Genomic DNA, 24,552 nt, shown 5'->3' on the forward strand with positions numbered 1-24,552 from the left:
GTTTTATAAGCCTACTCACTGTCACTTTAATGTCACCTTTAACTGATTCAGAAGTGTCTTTTCACTGGGAAAGCACCTGGCTGGACCAGAAAAGATCTTGGGAATACTGGGTTTACCAGCGCACACCGCCACTGTAGAGAACCAGAGAAACTGGTGAGACAGTAGGGGGTCAGAGCAAATCAGGCACAGTCAGTGCTCCCTATGGAGATGCATATTTTCTTAGAGATACTGTTTGATGGCCCTTTTCCTCAAAATGAGGAAAGGGGGCTGCAGATTCAGGCTAAGCTCACAAAAATTGAAGTTCCAGTTAATGAGGCACAAGCAAACTTCTGTGGTTTCATTTTTGTATCTACTGGAAGAGAGTTTGATGATTTGCACCATTTTACCTCCAGTTGCTGAGTACTTAAAAATCTGCCTACACGTAACTTTCAAATGTGTATCCTCGAACACTGTTTCTCTACACATTTTTCTTTAATTGCAGCCCGCAACCTTTCTGCATTCATCTTTGGAAAGGATTAAAACACTTGGGCATATAACACCTTTATTTTAGGACTAAAAATGTCCATGATTGATTGTTACTTAGAAACAAAGAGTGCATTTTAAATTACAATTTTCTTTCTTTAGATAGATTTTCAAGCTGTTACTTCATCAACCTCTATAGCATACAACAGAAATTAGGCTGCTTCAACTTTCAGATTTCTGATTATTCTAACAGCTTCTCTCTAAGTTAGTCATCGTGTACCAATCTGTACTGTCTAACTTTGTTTTAAGCCTCTATTGGTTTTGATCTGTAACCCCATTTTCTCTATCATATACTAAGCTCAGATATCAAGTTAAGTATTGAGTATATTAGTGCAACATTTCACTACAGATAAATTATAAACATTTTCTAATTTGTATCATCTAAGTAAATAAAATACAGAACAAGTATGAGACTTTATTATAGGATATTCACCCTGACTATTAGGTATTTCTTGAAAGAATCAGAACATTAACTACCTTGCAATGGAGCACTTCTCTTCATTTGCTGTAGATTGATGTGGTATATGATGAGAGTCTTTCTCTCTTAGTCTTCCAGAATGATGATGTATGTTTGTATTCTTTGAGTATCGTGGAAAACCACAAAAATTTAGAATATTTTCTGCAGTGAGGCTACAAATAACCAAAACAATCAAATGATATTTTCAGCATGTACTGCATATCTGCATGCATTCCCTACATCAGATTTACCTTCCTCCCAAAGACAAAGGCCTTACCGTACAGTGAATGCCATCTCCGAAATGGTTTCCTGAAACCACTTGGCTCACTCTTGTAAAGCTGAATACATGTGGTGTTTCATTACTGAACTGCCTGTTTTATTGAGGATTCCCTTCCACCATGTTTGTATTTTCTATAGTACTTCCCATATCTGCTCATTTAGCTGTGTAATGGTATCCATATTGCTTTGCAGAAGTAATCTGGCTACCCAGTGCTTTTTGGCCAAGGGTGTCTGTGGATGAATGGTTCAGTCACCAAAACTGAAAAGGCTGTACTCAAGCACCACAGGCTTGAGGGAAAACATCTCAGTAATGGATGGTCTAGAACAGATGAAAAAAGTGGATAACATCACAGAAGCATTTGCTGGTCTGATTATCAAATCAGTAGGTGTTCTACTAGCAGCTAAAAGCAAACACCTCTTGGTAAGAGCAAAAATGATGTTAATTACATAAAACTTATTCAATAACTAACTGTATACTTGAAATTTTATTAGGAAGTCCTTCACAGAAATTCAGGCTTATTGGTCACGAATTTCACCAGAGGATAAATCTTTTTCCCTCACACATTTTGTGCAGCAATGTCTTCTACCAGATGACTGGCTTCTGGAGGAGCTGTTTCTTTGTATTCCCTGTGCAATGGATGGTTTTGTCTTAAACACAATGCAAGGAAAAGTGTAAGATTAGGGTTTTCATGAAATAAAATTGAAATAGACATAATTCAGTTAAGATGTGGAAAAAAACAAGTATTATTCAAATCCACTTAAAAAGCAAAAACAACAGCACACTCCTATGTCTACTTTGAAAATGACAGTGGTCAATTTCAAATTGACTTCATTAAGTCTGTTTTTAGCATCTTTCATGTCTGGTTGTGATTTATTTTTAAATTCACATTCCAACTCCCCATACATTCCTTTTATACCCTGGGATCACACACACGCACTATTTTACACCTATGCTTTCACTCAGATATTTATAAGCACATCTGGACACCAGCCTAGCTGCACGGTAAAAGATACGTGTGCTTTCCACAACATCTGTTCCATTTATTACCCATTTGTATTTGGTAGCACATTCTGGAAAAACACATTCTGGTAAAGATTGGGACCTTTTACACTGATCACTAAACAATGCTGTAGTAAAAATTCTTAATGCCCTGTAGAGATGGCAATCTAGTTTTGTACCAAACACAACAGATGGGTGACAGTGAAGATGCCAGATGAAGGAAACAGTGAAAAGAGCATCAGCTGTATCAAATAAGCTGTAGTCTCAGCTTCCACTTGCTTAACCACTGCCTGATGATGCTGTTTTGAAGGCATGGAGGCAGATGTGAGTAAAAATTAGATAAATGTTCTGCACTAACTTAGTAAAAATCCTTCTATCTCTAACAGAAGATTCAAAGTTATAAAGAACATGTCCTACCATTAAACATGACATTCTCACAGTGTCTTATATTATAGACAGCTTTTAGTGTGATTTGACATTGTGCATAAATGAGAGATTTCTTGAAATCCAATGACTGCAGATCTCTAGGAAACTACTTAGGGGAAAAAAACGTTTTCATAGGGAGGAAATACTCTCCAGTTATGGCTTTTAGGAAAGGTGGAAAACAAACAAACACAAAACAAAATAAAGAAAAAAACCTTTCATTTGTATTTTTTAGAACTTTTTTTTTTCCCTTTACTTTTTGTTTTAGGATTTAAAACAAAGTATTTTTAAAGGTGTTTCCTACTCAGGTATAAATCATAGTTTAGTTCATTCCACAAACAAAACCGCTGAAACAGAAAATCAGCAACTAAATTCAGATAGTTATTGTTAGAATCTTTAACTCAGTGTCATGGTTTACAGCTTAATTAAAACAGATTACTTGAAACTGATACTACTGATATTACTGTCATTGATAAGGCCACTCCTGGAGTACTGCATCCAGCCTGCATATGGAGATGCTGGAGAGAATCCAACAGTGGGCCACAAAGACAGAAGCATGGAATCACAGAATCATTAAGTTGGAAAAGACCAATGAGATCATCTAGTCCAACCATCCATCTTCCAACAATATTGCCCACTAAACCATGCCCCAGGTACTACATCTATTCTTTCCTTAAATACCTTTAGGGACGGTGACTCCACCACCTCCCTGGCAGCCCATTCCAAGAGGGGCTGTAGAGATTCCTCCCTGGAGACCTTCAGAAGGACATGGACCTGGGCAGACTGCTCTGGGTGGCCCTGCATGAGCAATGAAGTTGAACCAAGAGGTCTCTTCCCATCTTAGCCATTCTGTGATGCTGCAAATTCTTGGCATACCAGACAAAACTGTACAATATTTTGGGGTGCTTTTTAATTATTATTATATATTTTTTAAACTCTATCCTACAACTCTCAAACCAGATAAAAGGATGGACCCAGGATATAAAATTGCACTGTAGAATAAGCTCTTTTTCCAAAGCACAATTGTAGTATTATTCATGACAGACTAGCTACTCATTTATTTAAGCAGACAAGCTGCCCATGCTTTTGCACATCTCCAAAAAGAATGTACGCACCTATCCAGACATTGCAAAAGCAGAACCCACAGGAGCAAGAAAACAGAGCAAAAGAAAAGAGGATTTTTTTCCTTAAGGTGTCAGTCAGTTATGTAACTGGACCCTGCAACAGCCTTTAAACATGCACTTTCTAGTTCAGCACTATTCTTATAGCTCCTCTATACAACTGTACAATTCTCCTTCTCAAATTATTCATACCAACATTAAATGGCAATACAGAGCTGATAGAAGAACCTTGGAAAGTTCTTCTGACATACCTTGCAAACCGTTGTCAAGTTTATGTTCTCATTACAGACTGCCTGTAACAACCAGCAGACATAGCATATACTCCCCAAGACTATGATTTCAATCTTTCCTTCATGTTCTTATTACTTTCTTAGAAATTCCAGTTTTGTGATTTTTTGCTTTCTCCGAAAAGGCAAGAAACCACATTCCTCCTGATTTGTTGGCATGAGACCTTACGCTGTTGTGTTATGTATAAAGTAACTGCTATATTTATGACACAAGTTATGCATTATGTTTTCAGGTCCACATTATTATTTCAGACTCTTGAAAAGAATTTTCAGATTCTTAATGGAACAGAGCATCTATGGACATGATTTATGTATCATTTTGCTACAGCTCTTAAGCTAATTCTGAAGGAAAAAAATAAAAAATTGACTGTGAAAAATGGACAAATATAAACAAGTTAGAAATTATTAAGTGAAAGACAAAAACAGTGAGGAAGAGTTGTGTAAGTATTTATATGAAGTTCTTTAATACCTATTTTCCAAAATTATAATTTGATATAAACTTCAAATAAGACAAGTCTTGGGAGTATGTTGCATTATTAATTGAATAATTTTTCTTTTTTTTTTTTTTCTTTAACTGAGTGTTTCTGAATAAAAGTACTATGTAATTTCTACATATGGTCTGTTTTTTTTCATGACAGTTCACGCAACAAGCAGGAGATTAATATTTATGCACTCTTGGAAGAAACATAACTTTCTAACAAACTGTTAATACCTTGTGTTTAGCCTATGAAAATGCTCTATTCTATTTAAGAGGTTTGCTTTGATGTATTTTGTTTTGCTTGATATCAAAACACACCCAGAGTGAGAATTCTTTAATAAGAGAGCTTTCCACTGTTTGCTTAGTATTTGCTTAGTATTTGCTTAGCATACTTTTATTTTATTACTGTGAATTATTTTCAGCAATCCATTTTATTTTATTTTTAACTTGCACATTTATCTTTTTTCTTTTTTTTTGTCACAGGCAGACAACTTTCTGCTTTATAACCAATCAAGAGTACTGAAAATTATATATTAGGGCATTCCTGCACACTGCACATACAGTAGAGAGCTAGGACCAAATGTGATACCAGAAGGTATCTACTGATTTGAAAGTTCCATGAATTATTTAGCTTACTCAGCTATGTTTTATAATTACTGTATCCAGCTTTATGACTGGGAGAGAAAAATGCCAGCTGAGATATCTTTAGATCTAAAAGCACTGCTGGACCCTCTGATAGATAAAAAGCCCAGTATTCTAACTGGTGGTAATATACAAATTCCACTTCAGGCATATTGGGTACAAAAAGGGGTCAAACAGGTGAGAAAAAGCCCTGGGCTGACATCAACCATTTTGACATCCACATAAACCTCACTGCTTAAAAATATTTTGAGATGATGACCAGTAAGAAAAAGAAATAGTATTTAACTGCAATCAGAGTAACCAATTATGACCCTAGTTGTATACCACATCTTTTTTTGGAAAAAAAGTCTATTTTTATGTACAAAAAATAAATTGTCAGACTCATATTTATAAAGAAAGCCTTGTCATATGTGTATCCATGACAACCTAGATTTATATTTTGAGCACCAGAAAGTTGTTTCAGCAGAGCTTACATAAATTACTTGATAGAATATAACAAGATAAGATTTTTTGCTGTCATAGGTATTTCATTTGGCAAAATATGTAACATTTCAACTATATTGAAGGATACAAAAAACCCCAAAGCATTGTGTAGTGGTTTGAAACCTGTCTTCTTGTAAAGTAAAAGAAAAAAATAAAGGAGAAAACATGGAAGATCTTTAAGACAAAGCACAGTGGATATTAAAAATCCATGAGGAGTTAGTAATTGAATATTAGCATGTACAGCTAGGTACTTGAAACATGCTATGCCTGTAATAAATAAAACTCCTCTCATTTTCATGAGTGTGCTGCCTACTGGGATTCCATCTGGATGGCTCTAGACACAGACGATCTTTTTTCTACCTAGGAAAAAGAGTCTGCCTGCACTATATTGAGCGTTACTAGAACTGCATTTCCGCTATGCGTACTTTGTTTTTGTGTTTGTCTTGAGAGAGGCTAGTATATAATTTGTATAATAAACACAGTAGTACATTTCCTAAGTGCAAAATGGAAACAGTGAGATGATACATCATGAGATTTTCCTAAGTGAACATTAGCATCTTCCATACCATTTAATTTTCAAATATGTATCATCTATCTTAGAAAGAGTCTTTGACAGTAGAGAGATGCAATCATTTAAATAATTGCTTAATATCTACTAAGGATTCATGAAAAGTATTCTGAACAGAGCTTACTGCTTTAGATCACAATCCCGGGAAAAAAAAAAAAAAAAAAAAAAAAAAAGCAGGCAAGTTTAAAGCAGAGTCTTTCCTCGAATTCTATTTTGAGAGAAAAACATCTTGACTTCAGTGATGCAGTACTTGTACAGCACGTTAATGAGCAGAGCAGCCTGCTGCTAGGTAGATTCATTACTTCTAGATAATGGTAATGGAATAGCCTAAGATGTGTGGACAGCGCTCCTGAACAAAACCAGCAAGTAAGAGGGAGGTTTATGTCTGCATGTGTTCACAGTTGGTTAGCCATGATCCTCTGTGGCCTGTTGTCTCCTCGCTCATCTAACGGATGGAAAATAGCATCTCTGTGGCTGCCCCTGCCTGTTACAGGGGGGTTGGAGTTTCATGATCCTTGAAGTCCCTTCCAACCCAAGACATTCTGTGATCCTGTGATTCCATGATTCTGTGACTCCTTCTTATCTAGAAAAATAACCAAGATGTGAGATATAAAACCTGAGGGTGTCTTGACAGCTTTTTCTTTCTTTCTCTTGAACTTTCTTAGGGCATACTGAGAAATAAGTGTTTGTATAAGCCAAACATAATTTTGGTCACTCATATAAGTATTTCTCATCACAGTTTGTGCAATTCAAGAGTACTAACTACTATAATAGCCTTAATTAGACAAAGATACTACTTTTATGGGAAGGATTTTGAATTAAAACATCACTGCAAGTGTATAAAATGCTCACTGAATTTATTTATCTGTTCTTTTTTGGTATATTGATGTGGTAGATTTTACAGCCCAGTTCTACACTGGAACAGGTTGCCCAAGGAGGTTGTGGATGCCCCCATCCCTGGAGGCATTCAAGGCCAGGCTGGATGTGGCTCTGGGCAGCCTGATCTAGTGACTGGCAATCCTGCACATAGCAGAGGGTTTGAAACTAGATGATCATTATTGTCCTTTTCAACCCAGGCCATTCTATGATTCTATGATACATTTTATTTAATGAAATATCATTTATTGACACTACATAAAATTTGACTAATATAGTAGAAACTCAAGCCTGCATTCAATTTTGCTCAGTTCTCTAAGGAAAAACCTGAAGTGTACAGCAGAAATGAAATCTTGTAATTAGGAGATTCCAGCACTAATGGTATCTTCTGAAATTTTGTGATAGTAATATGCAAATTAGTAATAGCTTCCATGATGTATAATGCAAAGACCTGAAGTGCCTGGCTTACCATAGAAATATACTGAATATTAATTTAAAGTTTTGAGACCGCTACTACTTCACACATGTGTATCAACATTATCTTGAGAGCCTAGTATCCTACCCTGCCCCAGCTTGACTGCACTAATTACTCTCTACCTAAAATGGAAACATTATCCTTTCCGAAGATGCTATATTAAAAAGTATAAGATAAGGCAACAAAAGGTAGTATAGCCATATTTAAATGTGCCATTTTTTTGATTGTAATCCTAAATGGTAAAACTCTACAGCGCTAAGGTGTTCAGTAAGCATTATATTAGAGGAGAAAATTAGAACATGCTCATTCAACTTGTATGTCTGATGTTTTAGATGGTAGATTTATCCTAACTGGTTAAACAATCTATCCTACTGATATTTGCTTTTTTTTTTTTTTTTTTCCAGTGGAAATTAATTTGTGACCCAATAAACATACTACCTAGCAACCAGAATAACTGACATATTGATTTTGTGTAGCTAGCAATGGTTATGACCTGTGTCAAAATCTAGAATCGATGTCACACCACACAAGTGTGATGCTCAGTAAAATTCTGCATAGTTAAATACATAAATGCAATTAAGCAAGCTTATTCGATATATACTTTTTTTTTCTGGTTTTGATTATTGACAGTGTCAAGGAAAACAGCACTTATACATAGAGGAGTGGGAAATGAATGTTTAGTACCAACATTTAGAACTGTTTCCCATAAGATTTTTCCAGGCAGGGGGTCCCTGAAAAAGACAAAGTCTCTTCTCCTGAAGCCCTAGTTTGTGATCCCACAGTCCCCTCTTCTCAAAATCTGAACTCCCCCTTCTCACAATTCCTACAGTCATGGATGACACTGACCTTCACATCCCTGACAAATCTATCCTTATTTGTAAGTAGGAGAATCAGCAGTGTTCCTTCCCACTTCCCAGCTTTGGTTCCTTGATTACTTTTGCCACAAAACTGTCACGAGTACTCCAGTAACTTCTTGGATTGTTCAAGCCTTGCTGTGCTTATGTGATACAACTTCCCAATGAAAATCATGAAAACATGAGACTTCTTCCCATTATCTGAAAGGGATTTTAGCTAATTCCTCTTCCGATGGTTGTTCTCATTGATCATTCCAGGGATAGTACATGGTGAAAGAGACATTTAATGTCATGAAGAAGAGCATGGGAGCTCCATAATTTTCCTGATTGTTGCTTACCAACGATTAAAACTGACAAGTAATGGTATTTATCCAGTTGACATAATACAAGGAACGGATGCCATGTAGAAGGACCTTGACAGGCCTGAGAAGTTGGTCCATGTTATACTAGTAAGATTCAAAAAGACTAAATGTAAGGGAAGGATTGGAGGTTGTGATGGATCAAAATGTGGACATGAGCCAGCAGTGTGCACATGCAGCCAAGAAGGGCAACAGTATCCTGGGCTGCCTCAGAAGGTGGCGGCTGGCAGGGCAAGAGATTGTTGATTGTTCCCCTCTGCTCTGTCATTGTGAGGCCCCACCTGGAGTACTGCATCCAGACCCGCGGCCTCCAGAGCAGGAAGCATGTGGAGCTGTTGGAGTGGGTGCAAAGGAGGGCCATGAAGATGATCAGAGATCTGGAGTACTGTTCTATGAAGAAAGGTTGAGGGAATTGGGCTTGGAGAACAAAAGGGTCTTGGAGGGACCTCACTGTGGCCTTCCAATAATTGAACAAAGCTTATAAGCAGGAGTCATTACTTTGGGGGCAACCTATTATCATTGAGAAGCTTCTTCTGTTTGCTATTCTCAGCTTCTCAGTGAGTGTTTTATTTTTAAATTAAAAAAAAATTTCCTACTACATGCTGGTTTGTGCTTTTAAACAAACAAGGAAAGGGCCTTTATACTGCAATAGCTGCCGAAGAGCTAATATATTGGAATGATTCTTTTATTTCACCACTCCTTGAGAGCTATATACTGCTCCTGTTATGGGAGTTAGATCTCAAGTCAACAGAACTATCTGCATTAGTACAGCCATGTCTGGTATAGCTTGCAGAGCACTCGTGGATTTTGCCTGTGTAGTCCAGCTATTTCTGTTTGCATCATGTACCCACTCACAAAATGCCTTCACCTACTATAATCCTGCAAGCAAGATTCACACCTCCATTTTATTTTTCAGTTGCATTCAGGCAAGATCTTATTAGCTGAGAAATTTGGGGACAAGTTATAGGAGCAAGATTCTTATATTAACCAGCATTAATCATTTGATCCTTATGTGGTAAATCAGTGACAACTGCTGAGATAGTTTGCAGCTTGTACTGCTGTGTACAAGGATGGAACACACAGAGCCAAGTCAGACTCCAGGGTGTACATACTGTGTGGGAAACAGAAAACATGGAGCCAGCAAAATGAGCACTGTGGCCTTCACCATTTTAACAGTGACCTTTTCCACATACTTATCTGTGCTGTCTCTCTGTAACTTATATGACTGAAATGAAATATATATACACATATTTCAGGATTTAAACTATTAGAGTAAAAAAGATACTACTGAAGACATATTCAAATAGTAATACGCAAGGGTTACTCTGAAAGTAATGCTTTCCTATTTCATACCCAAACTGAAACTAAGAGGAAAACTCCCAACTTTTTTCTGAGTGGCTTAAAAACATTGCTAATGAAAACCTTTCTGAAGATGTCAACAGTACACTTCGATTCCTCCTTGCGCAAGCCACAAATGCCAAGAAATTCCTATCTCTAAAAAGAAAGAACAGCTGATAGACAAAAATATTTGAGGACTGAAAGCATTTATTAACACCTTGGCTCAAATTCATAGCACCTGTCAAAAATGGGTTTTCAATGACAAGAAAGTGGCAATGCAGGATAAAATAAGATATTAGAAGTAAGAGGACATCTTTAAAGAGCCAAAGCCTTGTTTAAAGAAGGATAATAAAGAGGGTTGTAAACTCTGGCAGGTTCAAAAGACAAGAAAGCAAACAGATAATTTGTAAAGCAGCTTGCAAAGGGCATAAACATATATATGCATATTTAAACACAGGAAGGAGCAGGAATACTGCCAAAGAGTTTGAAGGGCCAGAAGATGACTGACAGAACATTAAAGATGTGTGAAGATAAGGTCATAAAAGAAATTACATGAATTTTTCATGGCTGTGTTCACCATGTAGAGCACAAGGAGGTTTCTTATGTCGACATCCTGCTTGAGGAACTCCCTCTGCCTTGAAGTGAAGACAAATGGAATATAAAATACACTGATAGAATGAACAGTAATATATAGCTAGGGAAATATTATGTTCAACTTATATTCAGGTTGCTTAAAACTGCTTGCGACCAGAAAATAGGAAAGTATCAACTGTGATGGCAAAACTTATAAAGGATTTTAGAGGAGTTTCAGGGAAAAGTCCATCAGAAAGTCTCAAATAAATGTGAGCCAATCTACTCAAGAACAGAGTCCTCAGAAATAAATGCCAAAAATAAATAAAATAAAATAAAAATGACAGGCTTCTGTATGAAAGTCATTTCTCACAAACACAGAAGTTCTTTGGAATATCTAATATGCACATAGACGAAGAAGGGGAGATTGATACAGCTGGTGTTATCAGAAGTCACTTAAGAGAGTTATCAAGTTAAAAATTCCTTATGTGGGAAATAAGTGGTTAAGCTACTTCAGCAACTGAGCTGAAGGGCAGGTTCTCGTACTAGAAAAGATGGGCAGCCACACAAATATAGTTTGTTCATGATTCATTAGAATCATAAATGTCCTTAAAAAAAACAACCAAAAAACAAAACAACAACAACAAAAAGAAACAAAAAAGAAAAAAAGAAAAACAAAACAGTGACAAGATTTTTTAAATATTTGATATTAGGCAACAAAATTAAAGATGATGCCTTAACATGAAAAAAGGTAGAAAGACCTTTCGACTGATATTACTGAGGAAAATGATGAACTTTCATGTACAAGACGTAATGCATACAAATAACCCCAATACTAATTTTATATACATAATGATAGTATCAAAAGTGGCTTTTACCACTTAGGAATGAGATTTTTAGGAATATAATAAGTAGCTTGATTAAAATGTCGTCTCATTGCTCAGAGGAGATTAAAAAATGTTTTTTTTTTAATTTTATAATACTAGAATGTATTAGGAAAGGAAAAAGCTTCATAGCATAATGGCATTTTCTACTATGTAATTTCATAGTACATCTCAAATGGTTGGAGTTTGATTTTTTATCTTAAATATACTGAAAACGTTTGAGCAGGTAGAGGGAGGTTATCCTCGCCCTCTGCTCTGCCCTGGTGAGACTGCATCTCCTGTACTGGGTCCAGTTCAGGGCTCCTCAGTTCAAGAAAGAGGTAACTTCTGGAGAGTGTCCAGCAGAGGGCCAGAGGTGATGAGGGGCATGAAACATCTCCTGTAAGAAGAATGGCTGAGAGATCCTAAGTCCTAAGAAGTAGATAAAGCAGGAACAGGTATTGTAGGAAGTCATAACATTGCAAATGAAATACCGAAATTGATCAATAAGATATTCTTCTTTTTTTAATATTATTATTAATTTTATTTCCTGTATAAAAACTAAGAAATGAAAATGAAATGGGTTCTGAGCAAACAAAAAGCATTCCTTCTTTACAAGGATCACAATGTTCTGGAACATTGCAGATAGGTAGAAGTCACCAGCTTACCAGAAGAAATTCCTGGGATAAATAAAATGTCCACCTATACTGTCTATTAAATGACAGGAAGAAAGAAAAAAAAAAAAAAAAAAAAAAGTTGTACCATTTTATTAGTATGCTTTTCACATCAGTCAATTCAAAACAGTAGAGAAGCTGTATTTGCTGCAAAACTTTTGAGTATTTTTTGCAATATTGCTGCTTGGTTTTCTCCCCATTATTCTCTTGTCACACCAGTATTTGTGAATAGCACCACAACAGATATGAGGAAAAAATAGGGAACATAGATAAGATTCCTACTGGAGCAATGTAAAGCAGTGTCTGTTTATCTGGGCACTAAGAAAAATTAACAAAAATGTATCAGTGTACTGCAATAACTTTTCCTAACTTTTATGATAATCACCTAAGACTTGTAAAAATGTTTGCTCACATGCTTTCCATTTGTACTCAATCCAAATTCTACATCAGTACAGTCCATATTATAACTTCCAGATATTCAGAGAAATTTCACTTTTAGCCATATTTTTCTCTCATTTTTTCTTGTATATCACCTATTTTTTCCCCACAACAATACCTTGCTGTGATATATCAAAGACAAATTGTCCAACAAATTAATATGGCATTTTTTTTTATTATTAGAAGTTATTTAAAGTATCAAAATACTATGAATGTGCTAAACAGTCAACTTGATTACTCTTTCTTTCCATATTCTGAGTAGGCATCTTCAAATAATGCCAGTGTGTACACAGGCTCTACAAACACTACAACATTGAAATATTACTGCAGTTTTACTACAATGCAGAGCATGTCAAATTTAAAAAAGAAAACAAAAAGTGGGATTTCTTTTTCTTTTTTTTTTTTTTTTTACAAAATCAAGTATTTACATTGCAGACTGGCTGAAGACCATACTATTGCACATATAATATAAAGAACATCAGAAAAGAATTGCAGTCAGTCCAAAGTTTCCTATCTTCATCATTTATTAAAAGCATGTTTTGTAGAAGAGTGTAAGAACAGGGCAAATGGTGAGGTGTGCTGGTGTCCTAAAACCCACATATTCACAGATTCCAGGGCTTGGGGTCGATTGTAAGTCTTTACCAACCATGAAGGTGGTTTTGGTTCTGTGAACATTGCCTAGTCACCCATTGAACTCACTTAGCCATTTTGTGTCAACAGCACACTGGAAAATGGTTTAGCAGCTTCAATACAACTCAACTACTGTCTTGAAAACATACAATTTCCATTTTTCATGATTTGGCTGGGAGGTAAGTTAGGGAAAAACCTGAACAATCTTTCTGTGAAGTTGAATAATGTTCAGTGAATTATCTTAAAAAAAAAAAAAAAAAAAAGCCTCAGCAAAATTTTAAAAAATCCTCTAAAGAAAAACAAAATGGTCATGGAAAGTCACATTCAAAGAGTTGAATGGCTTAGTGTTCAGGTGAAGATCAGTGACAAGTAGTGCTCCTTAGAGGTCAGTATTGGGACTGGTGCTATTTATCATGGCCATGTTGGTGGCATGGACAGTAGGTTCGAGTGCACTTTCATCAAGTTTGTGGATGACATCAAGCTGTGGTTGTGTAGCTGACACAATGGAGTAGAGGGATTTCATCCAGAGGATCTTAAAGGCTCAAGAAGTGTGCCTGTATGGACCTCATGAAGTTCAACAAGATCAAAAGCAAAGTCCTGCACCTGGGTCAAGACAATCCCAATCACAAATACAGGTTGGGCAAAGAATAGATTGAGAGCAGCCCAGAGGAGAAGCACTTGGGGTTGCTGGTTGATGAGAAGCTACACATGAGATGACAGTGTGCACCTACAGCCCGAAAGCTGGCTGCATCCTGGGCTGCATTAAAGAGGGATGGCCAGCAGGGAGAGGGAGGTGATTCTGCCCCTCTGCTCCACAGTGATGTGATCCCCATCTGGAATACGGTGTTCAGCTCTTGGGCCACCAGTGTAAGAAATGGACCTGTTAGAGAAGGTCAAGAGAAGAGCCACAGAGGCGATCAGAGGGCTGGAACACCTGTCCAGTGAAGAGAGTTGGGGCTGGTCAGCCTGGAGAAGAAAAGCCTCTAAGGAGACCTTGTCACAGTCTTCTAGCAGCTAAAGGGGGCCAACAAGAAAGCTGGAGAGTAACTTTCTACAAAGTCATGAGTTGAATAAGTAAAGGAGTAATTACTTTAAATTAAAAGAGGGTAGATCTAGATTACAAGGAAGAAATTCTTCACTATTAGGGTAGTGAGGCACTGGAGCAGAATTCCCACAGAAGTTGTGGACGCGCATCCTTGGAAGTATGTGTTTACGCCAGGGTGGATGGAGCTTTAAGTACTCCAGTTCAGTGGAAGGTCACAGAATCACAGAATTGTAGGGGTTGGAAGGGACCTCTAGAGATCATCGAGACCAACCCCCCTGCCAAAGCAGGTTCCCTACACCAGGTCGCACAGGTAGGCGTCCAGGCGAGACTTGAATATCTCCAGAGAAGGAGACTCCACAACCTCCCTGGGCAGCCTGTTCCAGTGCTCCGTCACCCTAACCGTGAAGAAGTTCTTACGCACATTCGTGCGAAACTTCCTATGCTGCAGGTGTTATTGCCCATGGCAGGGGGATAGAAGTAAATAACCTTTAAGCTCCCATCCTAATTGAACCAGTTTATGATTCTGTGATATACTCAGATATGTCTTTACATTAAACATAATGTGTAATGTGTACATTATCTCAAATCATTTATAATTTTTAACTAAAATTCAAAGCTTCATAAAACAGTGAAAAATTATGTGTCATTTCTTATTAATAGTAAGAGATTCTGTGAAATGAAAGTTCTGCTGAATAAACTATAATGCTATTAAGAATAATTTACAGCAGCTTACCCTACATCCCACTGCTGATTACATGGTTTCAGAACATAACTGAAAAGAAAAAATCGAAAGGCCAATCTACAGTTTTTTGAAGCTGGGGGAGTACTCACTTTGATTTCAACAGATATTAGAAAAGACTTGGAAGGAACATCACAGTTCAGAGAACCTGTAATTATAATTTCTTCTATATTCACATTTTGGAAGAAAAGTGTATTTTCAGTTTATCTTGATACCTCCAGCAGTTATGAAATCTATCTTAATGTTATAAGTCAGCATGATAATACTCAGGGTTCTAATATTTGTATGCTATTCCCCAATTCTTTTTGGAGTTAAAATTTACAGACATCATGTTGCACAACATAACTATTTCTATGCAAAGGCCTCACTCTCTTCAGCCCTACACCTAGACAATTATCATAGCACTGACTTGTTAAAAATAGTGTAAAATCTGCCATTATTAGCTAAGGACAAATTAGAACCAAAATAAAACTATGAGAGTTCCCCCCCAAAAAACACTGATGTGTGAATATTCAGATCCAAATTGGAAAATAAAATTGCAGCTCTTGAAAACCTCTGAAAACAGACTGCATCTGCTAAGGAGCTTTTAAAGCCATGCTGAATATGGAAAAATTTCTTGCTGGCATTATGTCTCTGGAAGACAGTATATGCCATCTTTGTTCTGTGATCTCACCAAGTTTCCTGCTGCTACCTGAGTGGACTTTAAGACTGCGACCCATAAAACTTGGAAAAGCTTTATACTTTTCTACTAAAGAGAATGCTTCCTTTTCCATGTCATATTGCCATGGCCACACCCTTTGCAGAAACCTTTCTATTTCTTTCCCACTTCATAAAGAGAGCTGCTGTTATGGGGTGCTACAGAAAGGAATCTTTGCCATGACAATAAGAGCACATTACACAGAAAGGATCCTTCGGGTCACTGAGTCTATTCCTCTGCTATCAGAGGTCCAGAACTGCTTCTTTTAACAGAGTGCTTTGCTCTACTCAGCATATGAATCATTGGCCATCCAAATGTACTGTACTTGCATTGACACTGACAAATGGGTTAGGTGGCTGATAATGCCTTCTGAGCCTGTGTTACAGACCTTTAGAGATTTTTAAGTCTCAAGACTAGAGACTGACTTGCAGTAAGATGGGAGCACTGCTGCTTTAAGAAGGCAAACCTTGTTTGGACATTGTAGTATGTCACCCTCTATTGAAGTTATTAAAGGTTTATATGAGTTTATAAATTATAATAAACAGAGAAGGATGCCATAAGACAAGCCTGCATTCCCTCTTCACAGTTCCCTCCTCATGTAGTTTAGCATTGGTGGTGAGGAGAAATAGAAATTACTTGGGGGGACTAACAAGTGCACCTGAAGCTAGGAAATATTTCATTCTCCTACATAATTCTGTACCTCAGACTAGCATGTTCTCTTCCTATTGGATTGGTAGTTACTGGATTGTGTAGTCACAGCTGCACCAGTACAAACTTGTTATTTCATACAAATACAGACTTGTAAGATTGCACAGTTCTCTGGCATTTAACATCTCTGTAAGAAGTGCACAGGTTGTTAGCTTGACCCTGAAAGATGCAGTTGCGCATTCAGTGTATGAGCCTGCAGAATCTGATTTTCCCCATTAGAAACCTCTCATCCCAAACTTATGAAGTATAGGTGATGGGATTTTCCAAGCTATGAGAAACATCAACATACACTGGATTTGACTTATGAAGTATTAGTATTTGCATGTGCAAGAATGAGAAAAGCTTATTGGATTCATCTATTCTTCAAGAAAAGTATTCTTGTTCTGCACCTCAATGCCCAAGTAAGCTAAAACAGAAACTAAGCATATAATAAACTGACATCTGAAGTTGTCCACATTGTGTTATGAAAATGTATACAATGGAAATTGTATTTGAGAATTCTGGATCACTTAAAATCTACTACTATGAATATGCTGTGTCTTAAATCAACACAGTACCATTTTCTTATTTCAGCTCCAAATTTGCAATTAACAGAACATTTTGTCTCTCATGTATTTATATCCTTGGTCTCAAGCAAGGGTTGTCAAAATAAATGGATCAAAAGATTTTTTTTTTAAATGGAAAGCAATTCATACGTAAGCTTCCCCACTCAGTCATTTCTTTTGTGTTAGATATAATCAGAATGTTTTCTTATTCTTTGTTAAAAATCTATCCGATTTTTGGCACATTATACACAAATGTAGAGCAAAGAGATGCTAGGAGGCTCAGTTCTTCTCCTATTTTCATTTGTGCTTAGTAACAGAATATGAATTTACATTGCATCTCAATAGAATCCTTCTTGAAATCTTTTTTTATGTCCCTAGACAGAAGAGAATACAATGACTCAGGAACACCAACACAAAACTAAAATCCTAGAGTATTTTTGTTCTCTTTCTCTCCTGATTTCCTGATTTCTTTCCTGAACTAGGAAATCTGTAGCATATCTAATAACAATATTAGATCTTCAATGCAAATTAGAAGGAAAAAATATTGCATTGGTGGATTTTGTAATCTCAATTTTTACTTGGATAAAAGAGTCTAAGAGGACTTCAGAATGTAGCTTTAAACACCATTTATTCTACAGGAATGACTCAGTTCATTTGTTTCAAAGATGTCTTTTGTACATATGTATATAGACTTTATATAGAAATATAATTTCTACTGGCAAATTGGAATGAATAGAAACTCTCCCCTGAACTTCCTTCGGATAAGTGAAATCTTATTTCTTTATTTCTAGTCTGCGTCTAGTTCAGCCGACATTTTGTTTGAAAGTTGTTTCTTATTTGTCAGGTCTACACTGCCTAAATTTCCTTTAAATTTTTTAAGAAGAATCTATCTGAAAGTAATTAATAATTGATATATTTAACTTTCTTTGCTTTGGAGATAGAATACCATCGCTGAAAGGCTGGCTGAAGCAATGTCACCCTGGCAGCTCTTGAAACACCTCAGTTTCTCTGAAGAACAGGTAAGGTAAGTAAAATCTCAATAGAAACATCCATTAACAAGGGCTTTCAGGTTTCAGAATATATCTAGACATATAGTTACATTGTTCAGATGTTATTTCCGTGCCACATTTATTTCCCCTATTACAAAACTGCTCATGAGTTTGACAAACACAAGGATGATTAAAGGTATGGACAGAAGAAGATATTACGACAAAAAGGTCTATTTTATAGTAGATTATTCCATTACAATGTTCCAAAAAAATTTTCAAGATAATCATTAATCTTTGCTTAGATTCCTAGTGAAATGGAGAATCTGATACAAAAATAGACTTTTGTTGGTGCCATTCAGAGCAGATACTAATGCCAAAACCCCAGAAGATTCTGGTCCCAAAACCCAAATGGTGGACTTTGATTGTTCTGGACTGCAGTTTTTTAGAGTATTTACAACAAAACCATGCCTAGAGAACAGAGCTCTGCACTGTCTTTTCACAGGGAGGTGTGCTAAGGTTAATTTCCCTGAAGGTCTTGCAAGGTTAAGGAATGGCTACGTAATTTACTGATTCAGTAACTGGAACAGCCACAGAGTGCCACTGTAATGACTTCTGGTGTTTGCACCCTCTGAAGGATAGAACCTCATTAGGTTTATTGTTTAAACCAAGACTGGTGTAAGATACAGTACTCATGTTCCTGTATAACATGTAGGGAGGAACATTCATGAAAGAAACAAGAAAGTTCATTATATACGGATAGCAATGGTGAAAGCAGTAGAGCTGAATCAGAACTAATGATTCTCTACAGCCTCTGAGAACTCTAAATTAGACTTTAGTCAGTGACATTATAACAGGTTATCTCAAATTAGAAAATAACTGAGGTCTGAAGTTGGGGAATTTTAGACTGCCCACACATTTTGTTGCTGGAGTGTACGTAAAGGATAAAAAGATCTAGTTGTGTAATAGTAGTAGATTTACAAGTAACATCAGCACGACAGAATGCAGTCAGTAGATGGTTTTATCAGATAACCTCGCATGACACTCTGTGTTTTACACAGACTCAGTGGTTACCATTTAGAAAACTACAACTTGTTTCGGATGTCAGGGGTACAGTGGGCATACATTAAGGCTACTACAGTTATTTAGCCTGCACAACACAAATGTAAACACTGCCACAAATCCTGTGCAATGGAGGTTGTTTGCTGGGGGGAGGTTGCAAAGAAATATCTGTGGAATCTGAAGAGAAAGGGTGCGGGTGAGTGCTTTTCCTGAGGGCACCTTGCAGCATTTTGTAAAGTTCTAACTCTGCAGCTATCTGCCAGCCTAAGCAAGGCAGCTGCAGCACATCTCAAGCATCACATGCATTCCCCTGTGGCTCGGGTGGAGCGCTGCAAGAAAGGGTTGGAATACCAAGCTGATGGCTGAAAGACAAAGCAGCCTGGAAGAACAAGAAACAGCATCCCAGAGAAATCTGTGCTTCAGCCTTTAAGGCTAAATATCTTTAGAACTTTCCTGTGTTGTGAACATAACTTTTGCAATACGCAGCTTATGTATGAACATTACACATGAATTTTCTTTAAATAACATGACAGTCTTGTCATTTCTATAATAGATGCCATTGAGATAATTAGAATTTTAAAGATTTCTTTCTCATGCACTGCTTTTGGAAGGTAAATCTGAATTTGCAAGATGAAAAAAATAAAATCCTAATATCAATCCAGTAGTGCAAAACGAGTCCATTTCTGAGACCAAGAACATTTCTAGTGTATTCCAGATAGAGATAACACTTTACTGCCTGTTTGGAAAATCTCTGTATTGTATGTCTCTCCGTTTCTCAAGCCCTACTTATTTTTGTGTAAAATTTAAGATTAAGCTATCTGCAGCATGAAAAATGTGGTAAGTAAAAGACTCTCCAGTATGCATGTCAACAGTTCTCTGTTGTTGTTTATTTTTTCCATTCTCACTGCACATTAATGTTGCTGTTTTTTCCTTTCATGAAGCTGTAAGACTGTTTGTCCAAATTGCAGTGGATCATATCCTTACATAGACACTTGAATGAAGATTCTACTATCTACCTGTCTTGGGAAAAACACAAACACTCAAAGCCATAACCATTTGGTAAGCAACAAAAAAGAATAAACAGTCTGTGAATATAAAGGCAAGAAAAGGAGTTAGAGAGGAAGAGGCATAGATAGCATTGACAGAATTATAGTACGATTCCAAAATGGAAAGTTATACTATAAAAATCCCATGTCTTTCTTTCTAGCTCAAATTAGTCTCATTAAACTGTGACAGAGAGTGAAGCCACCGCTGGAGTAACACACTCCTTTATATGCCCACCACATTACAGAATCACAGATTGTCAGAGACGGAATGGGAACTCTGTGCCCACCTGGTCCCACCCTGCTCCAGCAAGGACATCAAGAGCAGGCTGCCCAGGCCCACATCCACACAACTTCTGAAGATCTCCAAGGAGACCATATCACTCTGAGCAGCCTGTGCCAGAGCTCCACATGCTCACTGCTTTACTTGCATAGTAAAGAAGTGGATCCTGATAATTAATTATGTCTAAATACGGGCTAAATGTACCTGATCATGAAAGTCTTTCCAGCACCATCATTTTTTTTTTGAAATTTGCAAGATCTGTTTTTATGCAGAATCTCAGCTATATGAAAACTGTTGTGTGAAGAAAGAAGACTTTTGGACAGTCTGTATTTCAGCCATGACATTATTCTACTTAAAATTAAATTGATTGCATAAATATCTGCAAAAAAAAGTTACACTCATGTCATAACAACTGTTTTCAATTTTAATAGGTTTAGATATAAAATGAAAATATTCCTCTTGGACAGTATATTTTGTGAGCCTCTTGTAAATAATCTCAGCATTCTACTGAGAAGAATAATTATTTTTTTTCTCCGTAATCTTTTATATGAAGCCATGGAGTTACTATGGGGTACTGTGTGCCATATTCTCTTGAAACAGAGTTGTACATGCTTTCAAGTAAACTGCCTAGACCGAAAAAATTCTGATCAGAATTGCATAGAACATTGTACCAATGCCCTGCTATAAATAAAAATTGGTGCACTTATTTTTAAAACATAAAATGTAATAATGCAGGAGTTCCTTTCTGCAGGGGAAAAAAAGTAAAATACTTCAAAGCTAAATAAAAATATCAAGCTAGAAAGAAAAAAAGAATTCTGGGCAATGCAATATCAGCTTATTTGCAGATTTCATCTGCTGGAGCTAGAAGCAAATGCACTTCCCCATTTTTTATTTAAAGGGAGAGCTATTACCGTCAGTCTCTGATGGGAATGGAATCTGTTCACAGTTGTAATTATTTAGAACACTCATCCATCCATAATGAATCCTTATCCACAGTGTTTTATTTTAACACTTTCTCTAAGCCTCTTTTTGCCTCCCTGTGTGCTCCGTTCCTAACTCAGATGTTTGGAGTTGTTCTATTGTTCCTTCCGAGGAAACATGCTAGATCCAGACATCAGGAAATGGCCAATCCCATTTCCATTTTTTTGCACAATATCCCAGGAATCATGCAAAATTCACCTGAGAAAAATGCCAGTTTTTGTTATTCCATAATGAGGATTATCTGTAATATTTTGAAGTGATAAGAATACGTTTGATTTTGCTTGTTTTCTTGTAAGAATATCACATTTTACTCTCAATGAAATTTTCCTTGCGTCTCCATACCGTTACTGCATATATCTCTAAGAAATTTTTCCTGAAGTGAAGACAGCAAACTGAAACAGCTTCAGAGGAAAACATTTCAAATTCCAAGGCAAGAGCTAAGCAGCTCTGTATATTATTTTTTAAAGTATAACCTACTTGCTTTCTAGCACTCCCAAGTGGTGTTAGGATTTAACATTGATATAAATCATTGTTCTAAGATCTCTTATTTATCAACAGAAGATATTAAATTTAGAGATTTAGACATTATCTTTCACCTTTAGTTTGAAGATTATAGTATGCTTGTGATGCTAAATATAGTTTGTTAGATATTTTCAGTTTTAAATGCAAAATTATATCTATTACAACCGTGCTTACTAACTGCTTAAATGTGGTCATATTTTCTCTCTGAACACTGAAATTAAGGAGGACTACTGTCAATACAACAGTCTTATCTACTTACAGTGAATTCCCACAATTAATAATGTACCAGACAAGCTAACTGCCTCAGTAATGTTCACTAAGAAATGAAAACAAATATTGACTAGAGATACAACCATTGATCAAATTAAAAGCATCAAATGGACCAAATTTATCTCCGGTATTAAGTATTGAGAAGTATTCTACTTCTCAAATGTTTGTGTTTAAGCAAAGGCAATATCTATGAACCAATTAAAAAATCTTCAATCACTAACCTAGACTAAATATTTTAATGTTTCTCAGCTATACTCTTATGAACATCTTTTTTGACAGAGAATTCATAGCCAGAATCTGACTTTGGTTCCAGTTGCCAAGCTTCTGTTCATTTGCACTTCTACCCATCAACCTGCCTTCAGAGTATCGCCACATTCATCTTCTGCTAAAACTGAGTAATTAATGTCTGGGTATGTGTGAGAATCCTTCTTTGTTTTTTGGCTCAAAGCTTGCTTCCTGAGGTATTTCTTGTGATAAGACTCTGACTGATTTGTTGAGGAGCCAAATGATGGGTGCTACCCTGTGACAATCAACATCACTTTGGGAACATTTGAAAGTCCCTTCCTCCAGAGCTGCTTGCCCGGGGAAGAGAGCGCTCAGGAGTGTTTACTGGCGGAAGATCTGGCCTGTGACTAAATAGTTCCAGCTTGGTATGGGAAAACTGGGGAATGATACCATCGTGTCCTGTGAAAAACAGGATGCAGATGGGCATCCTACTCCCTCTTATCTGTTGGCAAGGCCCGGAAGTTGGGAACAAAGGAGTTTCTGCTGAGATCCCAGATCAGAAGCTGCCACTCCAAGGAGAGCTGACTGCACCACTTTGGATTTGAGCTGTCATTCCAAAAGACAGCTGACTCGACCACTTTGAAAGCATTGAAAAGGGGCCATCATTGCCATGGTCGTAATCATTGCCGTCGTCGTTGTCATCAACAGAACAACAATGCCCAATGACCCACCACTACTGAAGGTCAATGACTGAACTATGAACCACGCTGGATCCATGGTGGTGACTATCTCCCTCTTGCTGCCTACAAAGACTCCTTCCTCCTTCTTTCCTATCTTTTCTATCGCCCTCCTTCCCTTCCCATTACCCTAATTCATAATAGTGCCCGTCCTCCCTTTCCGCATCTCCCTAATTAAGATTTATAATAAACTGGTCGGACCAACATTTGAGCCGTTGTTTCTTAATCTCACGCTGGATATATAATATTAAAAGAACCTCCTCTCCCTCCTATAAATCGCAGCAAGACAGTATGTTATCAGTAATTATAAATAAATGAACAAGATATGAATTAGCTGTGGACTGAAACAGATTGATTAGTTAAAAACAGAGACTAATGAAAATCTATGAAAGGATATAAGGAATGTTACAGACTTTTCACACAAAGGTAGATACTTGCAGAAAAATTATGTGTCTTCAAACTTAGAATCCTTTCATCCCATCATGGAGGCCCATGCTCAAACTGCTCTTCTAAAGAAAGAAAATGTAGTCATCTAATAAAATGCTTTTTTTTTTTTTTTTTTTTTCTTACAGAGCTTCATATCTATGAACATCAAGGGTATAGTAGTTCTAGTAAATGCAAAATTGAAACAAAATAATGTTCATAGCACTTATAATACCAAGTAATTATGAACACATTACATAGTTATTTCATATATATTTCAGCTTAAACAATAACACATATAAGACGAATGACTTTAAACTGAATCTTTTTTTGAAATTTTTTTCAAGAGGTTCATTCTAGCTGAGAACTGAATGAAGTGATGGAAAAGTATCTATTTCTGCCTGCAACATTAGGCTTATTATACTGTTAAATTAGATTAAGCAAAAAGCTGAATTTAGTGTACTACATGAAAAAAAAAAAACAACTACAAGCACATGACCAAAAGATTTATTTAGAGGAAGTACTGGTGACAAAGAACACTTTTCTGATACTATTTCCAGAAAGTGTTACTTAGCAAGAACACCTAAAACTAAGAATGCCAGAGACTCTTATTTTCAGTGCTTAATATTCTACAAAAAACTACCCAACATATTTTGCAAACAGATAAAAAAATTAAATGTTACATATAGAACAGACTGAAAAGACGAAGAATAGAGGAAGAGAATACAGAGCTGCTTAGGAATATTAAAATGGTCTATTTGTAATTTTAGAAAATCCTTCCATGACCTATTGTAGGGTACCTTCTTTAGCAGGGTTTTGGACTTTGTGATCTCTTGAGCTCCCTTCCAACCACTGCAGTTTTGTAGTTCTGTGATTCTGTGAACACCAGCCTCATTATACTGCTTTGACAATCTTACTCCCCATTTCTATAGTGTGTACTATAAAATAA

Source organism: Meleagris gallopavo, chromosome Z, assembly GCF_905368555.1.
Source record: "Meleagris gallopavo chromosome Z, MGAL_WU_HG_1.1, whole genome shotgun sequence".
NCBI classification, from domain to species: domain Eukaryota; kingdom Metazoa; phylum Chordata; class Aves; order Galliformes; family Phasianidae; genus Meleagris; species Meleagris gallopavo.